The sequence below is a fragment of the Muntiacus reevesi genome, chromosome 12 (genome assembly GCF_963930625.1).
Source record: "Muntiacus reevesi chromosome 12, mMunRee1.1, whole genome shotgun sequence".
Classification (NCBI taxonomy): Eukaryota; Metazoa; Chordata; class Mammalia; order Artiodactyla; family Cervidae; genus Muntiacus; species Muntiacus reevesi.
In genome coordinates, this window is record NC_089260.1 from 65,988,260 (window position 1) to 66,002,656 (window position 14,397).

Here is a 14,397-nt window from a genome sequence, read left to right on the forward strand (position 1 = left end):
ATAAACAGCTGAAGGATTTCTCAAAAGTTTTCCTTAAATGAGATAGGAAACAGCCTGCTCATACAAAATAGTCTAGCCCTAAATTAGCACATATTATTATTATCATTATCATTATTATTATTTGTAATTAATGTCCCAGGTGCCATGTGAATCATCTGATCATGATTTTATTTTAAAAGTTCTATATCATAGAAACTTTTGCTCCCATTTAGTGTTGAGGAAAGTCAAGCTCATAAAGATGAGAGGATTTCCACCCAAATCAAACAACTAGCTGGTAAATAACCAGTCCCTGGGGCAAGTTAAAGCTGCCTGGCTTTAAATCTGGAACTCTAAGACTACCACACGCTGCTGCCTCTCCCATGTGAAAAGGACACAAGCTATATTGAGGGAATAACTGAATCAACTTATCTTACAGATGGATCTTCATAAATGTTAATTGACTGGGAACCATGATTCTCTCACCAAATTTGATTCTCTACATCAAATGAGACAGTGAATTACATGTAATGAACTTGCTGGCCAAGCTACGTTTCCAAGTTTTTGAGAGTGGCCAAGGTCTCCTGGGGATAACCATGAGACTGAGGGGAAAAATGCCCTGGAGGCAATATACCCTCAGCACAGCACTTCCTCTTTGAGTTAATATCGTGGCATCAAGCCATGGAGTCCTCCACTCCTGTTATTGCTGCCCAGCACTCGGTTGAAACTAAGACACTAGGATTTGGTGCAAGCCCGCTGCTCGAGGCTTCTTGACTCTGCCTCTATCTCTGGACCCATATACTTAACTTGAAAATGAGACTTGGTTGGACGATGGCAGAATAGGGGTTTTCTAGGATTCTTTGCCTTCTTTTGACTCCTAATAGCGACAACAAAGAAGCAGAGATTGTCATCCTAAGTGAAGTAAGTCAGACAGAGAAAGACAAATAACATATGCTATTACTCATACGTGGAATCGAACTTAAAAAATGACATTTGGGTTGACCAAATAGTTCATTCGGGTTTTTCTGTAACATGTTACGAAAAAATCTGAACAAACTTTTTGACCAGCTCAATACAAACAAACTTATTTAGAAAGCAGAAAGAGACTTACAGATATTGCAAACAAGCTTACCCTTACCAGAGGGGAAATGCCAGGGGGAGGGATAACTCAGGAGCTTGGGGCTAACATGCACACACTGCTGTATGTAAGACAGATAACCAACGAGGACCTACTGTCAGCACAGGGAGCTCTGCTCAGTGTTCTGCGACAACCAATATGAGAAAAGAATCTGAGGAAGAATGAATGGATGTGGATGTATATAACTGGGTCGTTTTGCTGACCTGAAATCAGCACAAAGTAGGATATCAATTATACTCCAAAAAAAAAAAAAAAAGAGAGAGAGAGAATATGAGTAAAGATTTCAAAGAAACTAAGAGATTGCCGGTGATCTACCTTATAACAGTCAAACATGGTGATGTCTGGGTTGAGTAGGGGAAGGAATTCTATGTTTTGACCTTGAAAAGAGTAACAATTATACAAAAAGCAACTGCCAACATTCCAAAAGTCCCATTCCATGAGCTTTTCAATGAGTCACATTGAGAATAGGGTCATGGAAGGATCTTAGGAGAAAGGAGACATATCCCCCTGGAGATCAATTCAACTAACTCTGCAGAAGAATATAAAAGAGAAACCAAGCCAAAAAGCCATTTCTATCATCCACAAGCTTCCTGGTCAGCTAAGACAGAGGATGCATTTCTGTTTACTCAATAACTACCATAATGCCTTACTTATGGTTGCTGTTATACTCTAAAGGAATAAAAGGCTTCAGTGTGATGAATACGGTTGAAGGACCCATAAAGACACTTAAAACTTTGTGCTGTGCTTGAACCTCTGGCTTTAACTTGTCAGGTAAAGCTGTGAGGTTCGTTTGAGTCCCTTTCTAGGAATCATTGTTAAGGATATGAAATGTGAAGAGTGTGAGGTCATTTCTTAGTTCTAATAGCCAGAAGCTGTGCTTTTTTAAGAGGGTGTCTGAGGAAGCTAATCCAACCCCTAGTTATATCTGTAGGCTTTGTAGACAATAAACGCATGATAGTAGTTAACCCGCTTCCTAATCAGCAGGAGGATGAAGCCTGGTGATGCCAGCCTCTGCGTGACTCCATGATGTAACTGTCCTGAAGATTCTCAGGCTCTGGTGCAGGAAGCACGCAACCTAGGTCTACCAGGTCTGAGTCTCACTGAGCCCCTGAGATGACTGCCTCTGAGCCCAGGGATTCCTGGATCACATGGTCTTTACCACTATTGAGACTTTCTGGAAAACCTATGGGAGACAAGACACTTTCAGGTATTGGCCATTGTGATGATTCTAGAGAACTGGGCACATCTAGGAACATGAGGGCCTGCTTCTCCTCAATTTATTCTTTTTGTCCACAAACAGGTGGGAGGATACTCTACTCCAAGTTCATCTCTGGGTACCCTCCAGTCTGTATCCTGACCTCTCATGTTCATTCTTCTGATGGTGGCTTAACTGGTCATCTTCTCTGGGGATCAAAACTTTACAGTAACAATAACTGACTTTCCTTGACTATTTCCCAGGAGCTCTCTGAAAGTCTTTACATGCTTTATCACATTTAACTCTACAAGGAAGATTTTTTTTTTTCTTTAGGACAAACGAGACACAAGGAGCCTAAATAACTTGCCAAGGTCACGAAATTTGTGAGTCCTAGAGCTAAGATATGAACACAGATCAATCTGAATTCACAATCTTAACCTGTACTCTATGCTGAATAACTCTGATAGTGAATCTTCAGGAAGTTATTCAAGGATTTAAGGCTTCATCTGTGCACTCCCTTGGACACAAGGAGATCAAACAAGTCCATCCTAAAGGAAATCAGTCCTGAATATTCACTGGAAGGATTGATGCTGAAGCTGAAACTCCAGTACTTTAGCCACCTGATGGGAAGAACTGACTCATTGGAAAAGACCCTGATGCTGGGAAAGGTTAAAGGCAAGAGGAGAAGGGGACGACAGAGGATGAGATGGTAGGATGGCATCACCAAGTCTATGGACATGAGTTCAAGCAAGCGCTGGGAGTTGGTGATGGACAGGGAACCCTGGCATGCTGCAATTTATGGGGTCACAAATAGTCAGACATGACTGAGTGACTGAATTGAACTGTGCCTTCTCAACACCAATGGAGTCAGGGAACCTTGAACTCTAGGTTCTGTTTGTAATAAATTAATAAATATGTGATTTGGACATTTCCTTCCTTTCTTCCTCCCTCCCTTCCTCTCTCTCTTGCTTCCTTCCCCAAACCTTCCTGAAGTCCCAGAAGGATACAACTGAATAAAGGTTTAGAATCCACCTTGAAATTCATGCTAATCCCAACTTTATATATATTCAAGTGATTCATTTCTGGGCCCAAAAGTTTGAAGAGCATGGAATCTCTTGAATTCTCCTTTATTAATTCTCTCATTCTCCTTCACTATTTATTTATTTACTAATATTCATTGAACACTATCTATGGATCAGGTTCTATTCTGTCTTAATAAATAGGGAAGAGACATCTGAGATGTGTTCATTCCTGTGTGTGTTCACCATTATCATTATCAGCAGTAGCACCAATATCAACATCATCACCATGAGTTCTTCCTAATCTTATGCACAATCCTCCCTTGAGACTTTGCAAATGATTTTCATGTCGCTTTTCACATTCTGTGCTCCCAGCCCTCCTCAGGAGGCAGAGACCACTCACTCTGCCCTGAAGATAGGAGAACTAAGGCTTAGGGAAGGTAAGTAATTTACTCCAGGCTACATAATTCACCAGTAACAGATCTGAAACTATAACTCATCCAACTCCTCATCCAGGACCCTTCCCTCTGTATGCTTGGGAGGTCAGTGTTGCTGACATAAACTGAAAGGGGTAAACATGCTACACCACTAAGAAATGATAGAGTGCTGTGGTTGAGAGAAAACTTGTGTTCAAATCTCCATGCCTTCTCAGTTGTTTGACCTTGGACGGTGACCTCTCATCATCCCTGGGTCTTGGTTTTCTCATCTGTAACTTGGTAGTTATAATAATATGCACCTTATAGGATCCTGGAAGGGCTGAAGAAGGTTATATACGGAAAGTGGTTACACAAGTGTCTGTTACAGAATAGGCACTCAGCAAAAGTTAGCTAGGGTTGTTGTGGACACTGACAGTCTCTTTTGGACTTTGGGGTGTGGCAGAGAGGGCAGTGAAGGGAATAGGCATGGTGGTGTCCTCGAGTACCCCTCTGACTGAAGACTCCTTTGCTGGCCTCTCACCCTCTGGGCATGAACCCAGAGCTCTAAGGAAAGCCACGACTTGTTCTAGCCAAGGGGATTTAGCTGCCACTTGACCTTGTGTAATGGGACTTGACCCATGCCAGTTACAACTCCCTAGAGTCATGTACCATCGAGTCAGCCCTCCTAAAGATCTATTCTTTCCTGGGATTCAGCTGCCCAGGGAAATGGCCCCAAAGTAGTGTGTGTGTGTCTGTGTGCTGGGTGAAAATGTGTTGTACATGCAATTGCTCAAGGAGAAAGAGGAAAGAAGGCAGGGTGGGTGGATACCTTAGGACCACAGAATCTTGGCTTTGAAAATGAGCTAATTAATTAGCCCTCTCTCTTGAGAAAGTCTAACTCTTATGGTATTGACCTTTCTGGGACCTTAACAAGACATTGGACTAGATCAAGATTTGGGGTCATACAGATTAGGACCTTATATACAAGTAGAATTTAATTTGTAAAACTACCTTTTGGGGGGTCTGTTATTACTTCTGTTTTATAAATAAGGAATAAATACAGACACAAGCTCACAGTGGTCATCTTGAGATGGTTCAAATACAATTTCTCCTTCTCTCTCCCCAAGTTGATTATCCAATCACATGCCAAACTTACCATCTATAAGGTGAAAAAGTCAACATCTTCATGTCCAGCCTTGTCTTCTCCTTTGAACTGTAGATTCCTGCATCTAAATGCCTACTTGACACTAATAACATCTCTAACCTATTATGTCCAAACTGAATCCTTGAATTCCCTTCCCAGTGGCACCAGAACCGGCTGTTCACCCAACTTCCAATTTTGTTGATTGACACCAACACACCAGATCTTCAGGCCCAAACCTAGGGATCTTCCTGGATTTCACTAATTCCCTTATCCTCCCCACATCCACTCAGTCAATGATACCTCTTCCCTCTATCTTGAAAACATTTTTCAGATCTGTCTGCTTTGCTCTGAGTAGACCTAAACCATTCTTGTCCATGCCTTATCCTCTGTAATACCTTCCTGACTGGTTTCTCACCTTCCTCTGCACCCTATAATCCACTCTCTACACAGTTATCATGTGGATGCTTTTCTCAATAAAAATAAGCTCCTTCTCTGGCCTGCTTACTGTCCTCAAATAGCATCTATATCTCTGCAAGTATGATTCAAGCTCCTTGTACCACATTGACAAACTTCTTCCTGATCTGCTCCCTGGAGTTCATCTCCGACTATTCTCTCCCTACACACTGTGATCCAGCCAAACTGGCCTTCTCAGTGGTCCTCAAATACTCCAAACTTTCAGCAGTGGTAGCACTTTGCATAGCTCTTCCCTCCCCCTGGCTCTCTTTGGCTTCAGACCTTCACATTGAGGGTCCCGTCTCCCTATTTCTCCCCAGTTCAAATATCACTTTCTCCCAGCCTACCTTGACCACCCAACCTATTATATGTCTTCTACTCAAATAGCTTTCTTTCATGTCACTCTTGCTTGCCCAAGAGTGTGTCTCAATTTGGTATCATCTTAATCATTTGGTTTTAGAATTAACACCCATCTCTCTCCCAACTAGAATGTGAATTCCAGGGGAACAAGTGTTGTGTCTCTTCTGGTTCACTGCCATGCCTATGTTGCTGAGTGGGTGGTCTGATACAGAGTAAATGCTCAATAAATGTTTGTTGACTGAATGAGTGGCTGCCATTCTGAAAATTCTGTGATTGCTTCAGGTGAGTACTAATGGGGAGGGGGGTCAAATGTGTGTATCAGTGTGGCTGCAAATATTATCCCAAACCCAAAGCAGCATTTTAAAAATGTTCTACTCATTTGGGTGCATTTTGGAAGGAACCAAATAAAAACCAAAAGCTCTCTTGGTGTTCTGATTTTGGTATAGATGACATCTACACCTATACCTTGGTATAGATGACAAAACAAAATGCAACTTAAAAACAAGACATTCGAAAAAGAACCCAACAAGACATTCTAAACAAGTGTGTCTTGCTGTGTGGTTTTTCTTGGGTGGGGAACTCAGAGAAGGCAGGGCTGGGTCCCTCCTGACAGCTGGTCCAGCTCACACCTCCTATATCTCTATAGACCCACCTCCTTTCAGCCTCCTGCTCCAGCGCCCCATCTTCTCTGGGTGCCCTGGCTTGTCTTCTGCCCTCGTCCAAGTCTGAGCCATCTCCACTCGGGTGGTGCCTTCCCCTCATCCCAGTGGCCATGTGAGCAGAATGAATGGCTCTGGGAATTAATGTCATCTTGAGTCAGCAGTTTATCTTTGCTGAACCCCAGTGTTCTTGTGTATGGAGAGGGGCTGATATAATATCTATCCTACAGAACACTTGTGAGGAATAAATGATCTGGTCCTTGTGATGAGCTTGCTATATAGGGCTTTGGGCATGCGAACTGTCTCGTAAGACTTAACTACAGTGCTTCCTCTGCAATGACCCTAAAAGATGACATTTTCATAAATATTTTCGTTTTTGGAAATGCAACTTTTCGATTTGAAACTTAAATCATTTTCATTCTAAATCTCCAGCTGTCCAATATGGATATGTGTGAGTCCTTCTTCTGTACCAAGAAACGGGTTTCATGAGAACGGAACCATGTGGTACAGAAGTAAAGAACACTTTTCACCTTCCTTCTTAGAATGCTTCTAAGCCCAGACTAATAATAACTACTGGAATTTATAGAGTGCTTTATATTTTGCTGTTGCTACTACTGTTATTACTACCACTACTACTGCTAGTGCTCTTAGTACTACTATTAGTACTTCATTACCACTTTTGCTATTACTCTTGCTGCTTTTGCTACTACTACTATTACTAACACTAGCTACCATTTATTGAACATTTACTGTGTGACAGACAATATTTCTATACACTCTACGCTTGTTACCTCAATTTGACAAGCACAATAGCCGGTGAAGAAGGCAGTGTACACAGTGCTTAGAAATGCACATGGAAAAAAAAAAAAAAAGAAATGCCCATGGAAGTCAGACTTCCTGGCTTCAAATTCTTGGCTCCAATGATTACTAGCTGTGTTGTTTCCAAGAAAGTTACCTAACCACTCAGTCACTCAATTACCTTAAAATGAAGATTAATAATAGAATCAAATCAATGAGATAATGCAATGAAAAATTTTGATAATTTCTGAACAGGGTCTAGCATTTAATGAACGCCCAAGTTGCTGTTGATATTAAAATCCTTTTTCAGTGTATTTAGGGCATATTTACTGTCCCACTGTCCTATCCTCACCTCTCCCCCATGACACTGTATTGGGCAGGTCTGATGCATATCTTACAGGATTGTGATACTCTTCATCTCTGTGAATTCTCCTACCAGCTAGATACATCCTTAGAGCAGAGGAATAAGCCTTGTTCACTGTGTATCCACATCTCCTGGGACATCTTATTTTTAACAGACATTTGTTAAATGGATAAAGGATTGACATTTTGAGTGTGTATCATAACTCCAATCTTCTGCTAACTTGCCGTAATATTGAATGCACATAACAATCCCATAAGGTGGAAAACATTCCTTCCCCTATTCTTTCCTTTTTTCTTTCTTTTAGAATGACAAAGGTCTTTCCCCATTTTGTAGATGAGAAGACTGGGACCTGTGACTGAGTAACCTGGCCGAAGTCAACAGTTTCTATAGAGAAGACCTTGAATCTACAACTTTGGACTCTGCATTCCTTGATCCATATAGACTGAATATACTGGATAGACTTGATTGCAATTTGGGAAATTTAGTGAATATTCTTAAATGATGAGGCTTTACCTACGGATAGCATCTTGGCATCACTGAAAATAAAAAGAATATAGAATCCCTCTGAGGACCTCTGAGTATATCCATCAATTTGACTTAGTGAGTATGCTACTGACCTTGTCTATGTAATGAGAAAATACCCAAGTCTGTGTGTTTGGCCTCTTGGCTGCCAACTGAGCTGACTGCATGGCTGATCCACATCAATGTAGGGAAATTGCCTGTTAATCTTTTATTACCGTGTTCTTGTTCAAAGAACACTGTTTCCAATTTGCCTGTGGTGTATGGACTCAGTAATTGGAAGAGTATATTATATTATTTCTGGCTGGAAAGCAATCTCCAGGTTTAAATGTTTGAAAGATTAAATACACATACACACTTATATCTTCATTATTTACAATGGTGATAAAATAAACTTAGAAACCATATGTAGAAAATTCAGAAAAGTTTTAAAAAAAAGAATCACTCTTAATTCCGTGACTTCAGTGCTGTTACTCTTAGCATATTGATGATTTTTCTTCCACAAATCTTCCTTATTTTCACATTTTCATTATAACAGTATTTGTAAAACCTGTTTCCTTTCTTTCCCTTAGCATCTTAACAGAATAATTTTCCTTATTATTATAATACAGTAAAAGTGTTAATCACTCAGTCATGTCCAGTTCTTTGCAATCCTTGAACTGTAGCATGCCAGGCTCCTTGCAGGCAGATTCTTTATGCTCTGAGCCACCAGGGAAGCCCCTATAATACAGTGACCATAGCCATAATATTTAATTGTTACATACTATTTCCATGGACTATTGTTAATTTTCCACTCTTCAGTAAAAAATAGCTTATATTAGATCTAATTTCAATCTGCAGGGCCAATGGTGAAGAGATATGAAAAGACAGATTTTTCTTTGCCATTGGTCAGAGCTCATAATATTGCCCCCTTGTTAGGTTTGGGGTCTCATGGTCTTCACTCTTGGTGGATGAAAACAGCTATAAAGTCATAACATCTTCATGGAGGAACCTGAGAGATTTTCTGACAAAATTACCTTGTTTTGTAGATAAGGAGACCAGATCCAGTAACCTACATGATGGTGGACCCAGTTGAGAAGGTGTGCGTCATTTTTGGAGAAGCAAGGAGACCAGTGTAACCAGACTATAGTTGTCAAGGGAGACATACATTGCAAGGATATAAGGACAGATGGACAATGTCTGTGTGTGCTCATGTAGGGTCTCATGGTTACTAGTAAAGAGGTGAAAGTGAAAGTGTTAGTCACTCAGTTGTGTCCAGACTCTTGGCAACCCCATAGACTGTAGCCCATCAGGCTCCTCTGTCCGTGGAAATCCCCAGGCAAGAATACTGGAAAGTATAGTTGTTTCCTTCTCTGTAGGATCTTCCTGACCCACAGATGGAACCTGGGTTGCCTGCATTTCAAACTGATTCTTCACCATCTGAGCCACAAGAGAAGTGCCAGCGTTGCTAGTTGGGACTTGGGCTTTTACTCTGATGAGATGGAGGGCCATCAGTACCACTCAGGCTGTTGTGAGATTAGAATGTAGGGACCAGAGAGGGAGCAGGGAGATCATGGGAGGCAATGAAGAAATCTACACAAATCTAAGTGATGGTGGCTCAGGCCAAGGTGGTAGAAAGGTAGCTAAAAGTGCTCCTGCCCTACATCTGTTTTATAGGTTGAGATGAGAGTACAGTATTGGATAGTAGATAACAGTAAAGGTAGATGGATTGAATGTGCATGTGAGACAGTGAGCAGTCAAGGGTTGACTTCAAGGTCTTTGGGCTTTAGCAATGGAATACCTGTTGTTTCCACAAACAGGCTGAAAAACCTTGGGAAGAACAGATCAGGGATGCAAAGGGGAGGCAAGGAGAGGCCAAAATCAATACTTCTGATTGAATAATCATTGAATAATTATTGAATAATCATTCATTTGAGAATATGTTATGTTTGAGATGTCTATCAGACTTTTGAGGGGAAATGTCAAGGTAAAAGTTGAGGAGTAAGTCTAGTGTGCAGGAGAGAGGTATAGAGATATAAATTCAGAGGTTTTGAGCATTGAACTGTGTTAAAAGTCATGCAAATAGATGGGCGAGAGTCAATTAGAAAGAACCAAGTACTCCTCTTTGGAGATATGAGGAGGTGCCTGTAGAGGAGATTGAAAAATGGTATAATGTGATGTATTTAATGGCTGCGTGCCACCCCGCTGTATGGAGGAAATCTGATTTCCTTAGCCATTCTGTGGGGGGAAAGGCATGGAGTTGTTATATCTGTAAGCACTCTAAAATTTTTACTACCCACATTCTAACAGCTTTCTTATATTTTCCCTGGTCTTTCACACAGATGTCAGCTATATGATAGTACCTGGCAGCTTGATGCCCTAATCGAAGCCCTGGGAATACCTCATTAGACCTCTGACTAACTCTGTCTTTTGCAAAATGTATTATAATTAGCCTTGAACTGGGCTAAAGTTAACCTTTACTCTGTCTCTGAGGAGAGAGACATTCATTCAATTCACTCCAATCATCCTCATTCATTTTATAAATTAGCTGTAAGTCAGCTGTAAATTAGTTAATCTATACTGGGTAACGAATAGTATAAGCAGTATTGGCAATGAGCATAATCTATTTAAAGGAATGAACTGCTTACAAAGCTCTCATGCACTCACTGCTTACAATGATGGAGATTCTGGTCCATTGGTTTTAGCCATTGTCTCTCATGCAACTGACCTCATAATGGCTTGCAGAAGCCACAAGGCCAAAGAAGAGGTAAAAACAGAGGCTCTGAGATGATCCAGGCCCATATTAGGATCCTGAGTCCTAATATCCGGTGGTATGGCCTTGGGAAAAGTACCTTCTTATAATTGTTACAATGAGAATATAATACTGATAACTACTTTAGAGACTGTTCTTCTCTGGTGGCTCATAAGGTAAGGAATCTGCCTGCAATGCAGGAGACTTGGGTTCGATCCTTGGGACAGGAAGATCCCCTGGAGAAAGGAATGGCAACCCACTCCAGTATTCTTGCCTGGAGAATTTCACGGACAGAAGAACCTGGTGGGCTCCATAGTGTTGCAAAGAGTCAGACATGACTGAGTGACTAACACACACCTTAGAGACCTGTAGGAATTAAGTTAACCATGGCATATAAAAGACATGGCACAGAGTAAGTACTCAACAGAGATGAAGTCCTTAACTTTCCCTGTGAGTTTCATCGTCAAAGCCCAGCTATAATAGTATCTCCTCTATAAAAGGAAATTGGTTATTTGTAACCACAATAATGGCTTCACTCTGAAAGTTCATACGGCTTGCAAACTTTTGCTCCATTTTATGTTATTTCATGCTATCTTAAAATGAAGTTGGATATCTGAATGCCTCTCACCCAGAGAAGACCCTAGTTCTTTTTTATGAGTGTATTCTCTCCTACCCCCTAGAGTGGTATAGAACAGACTGTGTGCTCAGTATTCTAATCTATTATATATCTTATTCAGAGAATTTCAGGGTGAATCTGTTTAATTAGTAGTGAGGTGACTGAGGTCCCCATGTGAACTTGAAGGTGTTACAATGGCATTTTTGAAAATCCTTCAAATTCATGATCTGTTCATCCCTCTCTATTAGCCTGAGTTAAGGAGGTTAATTGGAGCATATTTAATGAGATTTTCTTTCTTTGATGGGTGTTCCTGTATCTCGGGTAATTAAAAAAACCCCACCATCTAAACTGAGAACAAACCATGATTGCTACTTAGAAAGAACAACACGATTTTAACTTTTCACTCATCTTGGACCCTTAATTTTTTTTCTTTTCCTTTCTTTGATTAAATGACTTTCCTATCCCACACCACCCCCCTCTCCTGCCACACATATATGCACTTGACAACAATGAATCACTTACTAGGCTTATTTGTTTAGTAACTGATAAACTATGAAGAAGGTGGCAGATGATTAAGCTCTAGTTTTTCAACCTTAAATGCTATTTCTTTATGAACTTTGGGGTCAGAAAAAAAAACTGCTTTGCAAAAGAAATATCTGTGATATAGTTTTAGTTAATATGATCGTGCTTATATGCATCTATTTGAACTAGAATGAGAGAATTCAAGTTCATGTGTGTTTACAGGGAGCTATTCTTATGTACTGTGCTAAGAGGTATGTAAAATAATTAAATAATCACTGATTGTGTATTTGAAATTCAAAGCTACCACTTGTTGAGATTTTTCCATGTGCCACATGTGGGAACGAATGAAATTTTCCAGAGGTAATTTTGAATCAAATATAAGAAACCTGAAATTCCAGGCCAAAGGATTTACATTTTATCTTCTCAAATAGACAGGGCTGATGAAAATATCACACTTTGCCAATAGGCATTGCAATGCAACACAGGAGCTATTTAATGCTGAGTTAGCTTCAATTTCTTTAAAATGACCTGAACTTCATTTGATTAAATTTTTGTGTTCTTAGCTTTGTAAAATAAACTTGCCTAAATTGTTGGATCTTTTTAAAATGGGATGGCTATACTACGGAGATACTGGGGACAAAACACTTTATTTTACTATGAAAACTCCAGGCACTGGGAGTCAGGATGTCTCTGTAGACAAGGTTTACATCTCTGTCAACCATTTGCCAAGTACACATATAAATTTAATTTGGGGAAGCAGTGAAAATGGAGACGTAAGTGTAGGGGAGAAGGTTCAGGGAAGGTGTTTTCCAGGAGACTTAATTTACCAGGCGCAATAAAAAGAAAGCGCCACCGTAAGATGCCAGAAATGACTATGTCATTAGCTACAAAGGACATTCAGCAGAAGCCCTGTGGGTTGTGTGTGAAGATGTCCGCCAGGGGCTTGGAAAGTCCAGATTCATCCTGAAAGAAGACATATTTGTCTAACTATTTGCTTGCTGAGTAAAAATGACCTCCGGAGAACTCTTTTTAGCTGTGTCTTGGGGAGGGCCAGTCCAACTGGCTTGATGGCCCAAAACATATGAGGTTAGCGGTAGGATTGATCTTCCCCAAATATCTTTTTTCTCTTTTTGCTCCATAATTCAGCCGTCTTCAGAGGTTCCCTAAGGTCCATAGTCAAATTCCTTGCAGTGTTACACCAGAGGCCAACATAATATGACCTTGGTCTATTTTTCACACCACCCCTATCTTTTCCCATCATAGCTACAACTAGGATTTTCATATATATCCACAAAACAGCATGTCATGTGCCTGCCTCCAGTTTTGCACCCCATAATCAACATACATGCTCTTGCTTCCATTTTCTTACTGCCTGATTAGGAAAGTTCATTCTTCAAGGCACAACTTAGGTCTCATCTTCAGAATGTCCTTTCTGAACTGCTGATCCTTCAGTGAACTCTCCTTCCCTTATAAGACTAGGTGTATTCAGGGTCCTTCTAGCTTTGAGACCCTAGTTTTATGGATTGTCATCTGTATCACTCCCTTGCTATTCATTTTTATCCTTCCAGACTATCATCCTACATGTATTTCTGTAGTATCAATTTTAGTCTTAGTTCATCTATATAACTAGGTCACAATCTTCTTTGTGGGCCAGACTCTGTGTTGACTTTATTAAAGTTACTCAACCTCTCTGTTCTTTAGGTTCCTCATCTTTATAATGGGGATAATAATAGAAACCACATTGTAGGGTTGTTATGAAGATTAAATAAGAAACATGAAATAGAAGAAGAGAGCCTTGACTAGGGAATATGCTTAATTCACTATTATTAGTCATTTGTGCATCTTTGCTTCTATGACCCCCAGGAAAGTAACATTATAAATGCTCAACTTCTATTTAGAGTAGAGTTTTCCCCTATGTCTACTTAACCCATGCAAATTCAATTATGCACTCTTTTGTATGTAATTATAATACTGTAAAATTATATTTCTGCACATATCTTGCATATATGCTGACTACTGTATATATCATATATTTATATATTTATTTTACTGTGGCAAGTTATATATAAAAGAAAATATATATTGCCCTTTCTGGGCAACTTAAGGGATTCTCAATGGTAATTTGAACTATATGTAACTTCTACATGTATGTGACTCAGCTCCTTTACAATGCATTGGGTGCTTTACACACATTATCTCATGTAATTTTTGTGCCCATTCATTATACAGAAGAAGAATTTAAGGCTCAAGGAGGTTAATTAACTTGCCCAAGGTCACACAGCTAGCAGAATCAAGATTTTAAAATCACAACAGTCTGAAACCCAAACCTTTGGCCATTCATTCCCATTTGTATTGACCTAGAGGCAATAGGCATGAGATGTGGTCAGTGGTCAACAGCAGGGATGGAAACTGGTCATCTCTGAAAATGTGGTCTTGTCTTTTGTCCTCATGGAAGCTTTGTCAGCGCTCCATGGCTGAGGGCATCTT

General features: G+C 40.2%; 1 long non-coding RNA gene across 2 annotated transcripts in view; it reads left to right on the forward strand.

The window, feature by feature from the left end:
* The window catches only part of LOC136144681 (uncharacterized), a 421,108-nt gene extending 408,054 nt beyond the window's left edge, over nucleotides 1–13,054 (forward strand). The window contains exons 9-10 of one of the 2 annotated variants that reach the window (XR_010658627.1): nucleotides 7,856–8,122; nucleotides 9,070–13,051. This is a non-coding gene — a long non-coding RNA (uncharacterized lncRNA). Of the gene's footprint in view, nucleotides 1–7,855 lie in introns of both variants that reach the window. The other variant, XR_010658626.1, reaches the window with a different exon arrangement.
* The last annotated feature ends 1,343 nt before the right edge of the window (nucleotides 13,055–14,397 follow it).